General features: G+C 47.1%; 1 protein-coding gene across 4 annotated transcripts in view; it reads right to left on the reverse strand.

The window, feature by feature from the left end:
- Positions 1-4,710, reverse strand: part of LOC1277217 (uncharacterized) — a 53,323-nt gene extending 48,613 nt beyond the window's left edge. For 2 of the 4 annotated variants that reach the window (XM_061650988.1, XM_061650982.1), the window contains exons 1-2: positions 4,543-4,707; positions 1,972-2,924 (exon numbers count right to left, since the gene is read on the reverse strand). The gene's annotated coding sequence lies outside the window, so the exon portion shown is untranslated. Of the gene's footprint in view, positions 1-1,971; positions 2,925-4,292; positions 4,481-4,542 lie in introns of those variants that run through there. The other 2 variants (XM_061650986.1, XM_061650985.1) reach the window with 2 other exon arrangements.
- Positions 4,711-6,000: the final 1,290 nt, after the last annotated feature.

The following is a 6,000-nucleotide window of genomic DNA, read 5'->3' on the forward strand; positions in this document are numbered from 1 at the left end:
ATCCTATAAGTGCACATATTTAAGACAAGTTATAGCTAAATTGGTAGAAAAAAAAACAACAGCATTTAACTAGTAAACCTTTCTGTGGAATACATCCAGCGGAAAACGGAATGACCCTGCCCGTACAGAACCGCATCCATATAGGTACAGCGAATCAATTGCGGATCAAGCTTCCGGCACACACTGCTATCATTTTTCAGTTAATAGGGTTCGCTTCAATTGTGGGAAAATTGGTGTAATTTCATGGCAAAACGCTGCTGCATAAAGCACAGTTTGCTTTCCCCCGGACGCACGGATTGCACGAATTCCGTAATTCCATTTCTAGCTTAACTCGGCATCACAACAGCCCCTTGATGCAACTCTCTACCAAAACAGCACCGGAGAAATGGCAGTCAAGCACAGAGCGTATCGACAATACTATTTGTTTGGTTGTATGAGCTCGTTTCGTTTTTTTTGCTGTTATATTACGCTTCTGGATGCCGCCCAGATATTGTGGAAAATTATTTTCCCCAAAATCGAACCCAAGGCAAAGGGGAAAAGGCTAGTAGTGGGTGCATTCTCGTACATTCTCTTATTGCCAGGCGAAGCATAGCACACAGAAAGGCACACGTACAGCGAACCTCATGGATGCTTTGGCAAGGCTCGGTTTTTTACCGAAAATGCACATACTCTTCTGGCTAGTCTATGCGGCTAGGTATGTTGGTTACCATTTTTACCGACACACGAGCTAGAAGAATGCATACCACATTGAAAAAGGTATCCAAAGAGAATGTGTGCTACCTTGGAAGGGATGGTAGAGGCGGATAGAAAGCTTCCCGCTAGTTCCGTTCAGCTGGAATGGTATTATAAAATGCTACATTAAATTGGAAACCATTTCAGGAGGGCGGAATTGAGTTTGTGTGTGTGTGTTTCAAGCATGTTGGCAGCAATTGGCAGCGGACAAGGCAAGTGTGTTGCATGTTTTTTGGTAAAATGAAAACACAGAATACAATTAAATTGTGGAATACAAGCATAATAGTAACTACGTTCAGGTATTGATTAAGCACGAAAAAGCTCATTCAAAGAAGACAAACCCAATTGCTCTTCATTTTCGAATGCTGTATCAAGCTTGTCGAACATTTGCTCTCTTCGATCTGTTGTAGTCTATAAACATGAAGTGAATAGGGAAACTTTTCCACCATATTGTATGAAGTTTTTGCTGTATCATAGTCACTGTGGAAGCTATCCTTGATCTCGGATCAATGTTATATTTTCCTGTTTGTATTATTATAGAAAATGTATATCGCTTGGTGATGGGTTTGTTAAAGTTCTGTAACGTTAACGTGTCTATTGATTGAACAGCTCATTTACAAGTGTACTCCTTGGCAGGCCTTTGCTCAACAAAATGAGGCACAAAATGACAATAACAACAAGGATTGATTTAAAAGATATATACAAAAGATGCTTAAGATTAATAATGCTGAGAAAGTGAAAATGAAAACACTTCTTTTCACCCTCAATTACTCTTGCAGCTTCATTTTCATAAGATTCTTTACACGCTTTAAAAATCCATGAGCGATTCATCAGCCAATCCTCGGCTCCAAACGTAATTCCGGTCCAATGTTTTCACACCAAACTGTTCAAACCCCACCGAACAAAGCCCAAACGAAGCATCTACCGTCTGAACAAGGGTAGAAAAAAAAACAAGCCTGTCCCTGTGAAAGCCTTTTGTGCAGCAGCAGCATTACATAATGTGCGCCCGGACCCAAAAGCGGCTGTATTCCACCTCCTTCCGGTTTCGCTTGCGCTTGCTTGTTGTTATATTGGATGACTATGCCTTTACGTTTCTTCTATTTATCTCTCACTCATTCGCACACACACACACACACACACACTCTCTCTGTCTCTCCGATGTTGTTGCTGACGCGGTTTGTTATCCGGTTAATCATTTGTTCCATGACGCTGCACGGTACGGTACAAGGTGACACTTACCTTTTCCTTCCTTTGCTGCTGCCGCTCTCTGTCCTTATAACAGCAAACGAAGCCAACCCACTGCTTCCAATGTTGCCGTAGCAATCGGGCGACTGAACTTTAGTGCGTGGTGAATAAAAAAAAAGAAACAACTCGACTCACTTCCAGCGAAAGCTCATTATGCTTCACCGTTTCGTTTCGCCGGTGTCCTTGCAAAAGTAGTGCTGTTGTTATTGTCGTTGTTGCTGCTGCTGCTGCTGCTTTGGAGACTAGTTGTTGTGGTTTTCCCGTCGAAACTATGCCGCACCTTGCGTGGCATTGCCTCACACCCTACCCTAGCCACACACCACACAAGCACGCACTCGGCGGGAGACACTTTAGCGCACCGCAAGCGTAAATTGTGCGATTTTCCCACCTTTTGCCACACTGATGCTTATGTGTGTACGTGTGTGTGTTTGTGTTTGTGTATCACGGCAATTCACTCACTCACGATGGGCACACGTATAAAAAAGAAAAGAAAAAAAAACCCTTCGACACTTTCGCCCTCAAGGCAAGCACGCACCGACACAAAATGAAAGGAAAGGGATGACACGGTGGATAGAAGGGGTGGGAGAGATTACGTTAGGGTATTGGTCACGCTTTCACAACCGACTAGTGGGGCACCTGGGATTTTTTTTTTATTATTATTTGCTGCACTCAATTGCTGAACTTAACGTTGTTGCCTTTTGTTTGAGGGATGTAATTGTGTATGTGTGTGTGTGTCTGTAGCAAGAAAACAAAAAAAGGGGAGTTGTTCACCGTTTGAGGGCTTTTTGTTTTCTGAGACAGCACTCCCTTGTTGTTGCCCCCTGTTTGCTAAAACACTTTAAAGATACACGCTGTGCGCAACAAAACACTGGGCGATGACGACACGGCGAGCGGCTGGCTGTTGTGATGGTGTTGTGCGAGATACAAAAAAATCAGTGCACTAAAAACTGCAAAATGGTTGAGAAGAAACGTATTAATATTTTAAAGTTAAAGCTGTCACTTTATACTGGTGCCGATGGAGCTGTTATTCACACTCGTGTTCATCGCGTAAGACACACACACATATATGGAAACTGTGAAAATTGTTCCTTCTTTCGTGCCCTGATTTACTTGCACCATATAGAAGAATCCTTCTCTTTTTACACTATTTTGTGTTCTTTTCATCCGCTTATTTCAGTCTCAAAAATCCATTGAGTTTCCGTACCACGGCCACACGAGCGATGATGCACGCTGTTGGCATGTAACTCCGATGGAAGCGATACTTTTCCCGTAGCCATAGCCTGGCACCTGGCGGGGTTCTGAATGGATTGTTATCGATTTGTTTTGTCCTGTCCTGTCCTTTGCCAGTAAGCGCTTGCCGTCGTTCCCACTCTGCCGGAAGCGAAAGACCCTTTTTTATGCCGCTGACGGGAAGCGTTGTCAGGTGGACAAACAAACGCAGTCAAGCGGCCAAGAGGCTATTGCCATGGAAGCTGCCGAAGCGTGTGATGTAGCAAGAGAGAAGCAAAACCAAAAAATAAAAAATAAATCAATAACCATGCTTCATTGAGGAGACTGGCGACCCTAAAGTTGCTGTTAAAAATAGGGTATCGAATGTGTTGCTCCCAGCACGAAACGAATCGAATTCCAGTGAAATGGACCCGAAATTGTCCACTTCAAATAGACTATTTTTGTGTGATCGCTGCCCGCACTGATGCAGCAAAGTTGTTGGCCGCCTGGCATGCGTTGCATACACTGGCCCACACACACACACGCACACTCACTGCTGCAGCCAGCTCGCGATGCACTTTGCATCCGATCAGTTTGAAGGACGCGAGCGCTTGCACGTGCTGCCCCGGGCAAACAGTCAGCACAGCACGCAGTAGCAGCAGCAGCCGAAGCGCCCCCGGGAAGCGCCACGCAACTACCAGCGAAGGTCCAGGAAGCAGCCAGAAGGTCACTGTCACTCTGGCAGGATGCTAAGCTGCTCGAGCAGCAGCAGCAGCAACTTGCGGGATTGGCTGGTGGACCGAAAGGCAGTTCATTGGTTGGAAGTTTGGGAGTATGTTTTTGACTAGCTTTTGGACACAAAAATGCAAGCACTAAGAAATATTATAGTTATTATATCACAGGGTTTAAAAACAAAGTTCACTTCACTTCACAAAACAGTCCTTCATTTCACCGTGCTTTATAAACAAAAAAACGGAGAAGATGTCTTCAAAGCGTATCACTTCCGTCACTCCTTCAATGCTTAATATTCACATTCTCACAAACAGACACATACACTCACACGGCCTCTCATAAAAAATGCTGTCCAGAAGTTGTCGCCAACTTACACAACCCTGCACCGACAATCCAGCAATCCAAAGCAAACTGCGATTGTTCGAATGCGCCTTCTTTTCACACAGCGCGCCCGTCAGAGATGGACCAGGAGGCGCGACACGTACGAATAACACTGTGTGTGTTTGTGTGTGAGAGAAGGAGTATGTGTGTGTGTGTGTGTGTGTGTGACTGTATAGTAGTAGTAAAGAACCAGCTGCCAAACCGTGCAGCAGCAACAGTGGCAGCAAGTGAGTAGTAGTTTACCCGTGCGCGTGCAGACAGACCCCGTAGCACGTGGTGGGTTACGTCTACGACAACCGCCTACGCACTGCACTCGGTCGATGGCTGTCGCTCGCACAAAACCCCATTTTGCACCCACAGAGAGTGCCCGGCGTTTTGGTTTTGGTGTGCCCGTTCGGGTTTTCGAGGGCGACTTCGTCGGCCGCGCGCCGATCGATTTCTCGGGGGCTCGTCGTATCCCGAATCGGATTCTCTCGGCTCGCTGTCGCCGTCGTTCGCGCGCCGCGCGCGGGATGCTGCTGCTCTCTCGCTCCGGCTTTCACTTTCACGGTTTCGGGACGGGCCGCCATTCGGTGCTGGTGCTTGCTGGTGGTGGGTGGTCTCCCGGCTATGGTGTACTATGTGCGTGGTGCGTGTGGCGGTGCCGTATCGTAGTAGCCAGGCAGCTGCACACAGCTGGCAGCTTCATCCGGTGTCGGAGCTTTTCAGCGTGCGAAGCATCGCCGCGATGGCACGAACACCACTGCAGGCAGCGGCACTGTACGGTTGCAATGTGTGTGTATCTGTTTGTGTGCGTGTGGCAGCATCCTTTTGCGTGAGCTGCTTGACATCTCTTTCTCTCTCAATCGAGCTTTTGGGCAATCGTCGCGCGGCGGTGAGCTTTCGGTGTGTTCGTAGAACTACCGCCCGGGAAAAAAGCGCACACACCACAGTGCAGGATTGCAGGTGGAGATGGATGGAACACGCTGAGGAGAGGGGATGAAAGCTGGAAAGCGCTGCCAGAACGTTGCTTCGGTGGCATTTTTCCCCCTTTTTCTTCTGCTGTGAACACTTCTGTTCGGCTGTTCTGTTTGGGTACACTTTTCTTCATCTTCTTCTACGCTTTCGTCCAGCTTTCCCTCGTTTCCGAACGAACAAATAGGACAAACAGGACTCTTGTGTGTGTGTGTGCGAGTGTTTTTCCACCGATTAGAATGGTTGTCCAATTTAGGGCTGCACCGGGACTGATACAGGGTTGCCGGTTGCCCCTTTGCCAGAGATATCGGTCGCGCCCCGGTACGGTGAGGGACCGTCTACTGCGCTGAAGCATATCGCGATGCTTAACCGGGGCCCATGATGGATCGTTCGGGAAAGGGATTTGGCACAGCCGAGGCACAGCGCCACTGGCACTCGCAAATGGGACCCAGCCAAGTAGTTGGCAGAGCCATGGGGACCATGGGTAGAAGCGAGGCGAGAATATTAAAATGTGACTGTTTAAGCTGTACGGCCCCCGTTTGCAAAATGGAACCAGTTCGTTGGAAGCCGTCAGTGAGGATATTGGAATATTGGAGATATTTATTGCTTCGTTACATTATACCGCTAATTGTTTTCGAACTGTCTATTCTTTATCGTGGGGGATGATGATATTCTTTCCTGGAATATCAGCACTAGTGTTACGAAATACAATACCGATCAGCACTTTTTACAAGGCTTTTACAAGGC

This window comes from Anopheles gambiae, chromosome 2 (assembly GCF_943734735.2).
Source record: "Anopheles gambiae chromosome 2, idAnoGambNW_F1_1, whole genome shotgun sequence".
Classification (NCBI taxonomy): Eukaryota; Metazoa; Arthropoda; class Insecta; order Diptera; family Culicidae; genus Anopheles; species Anopheles gambiae.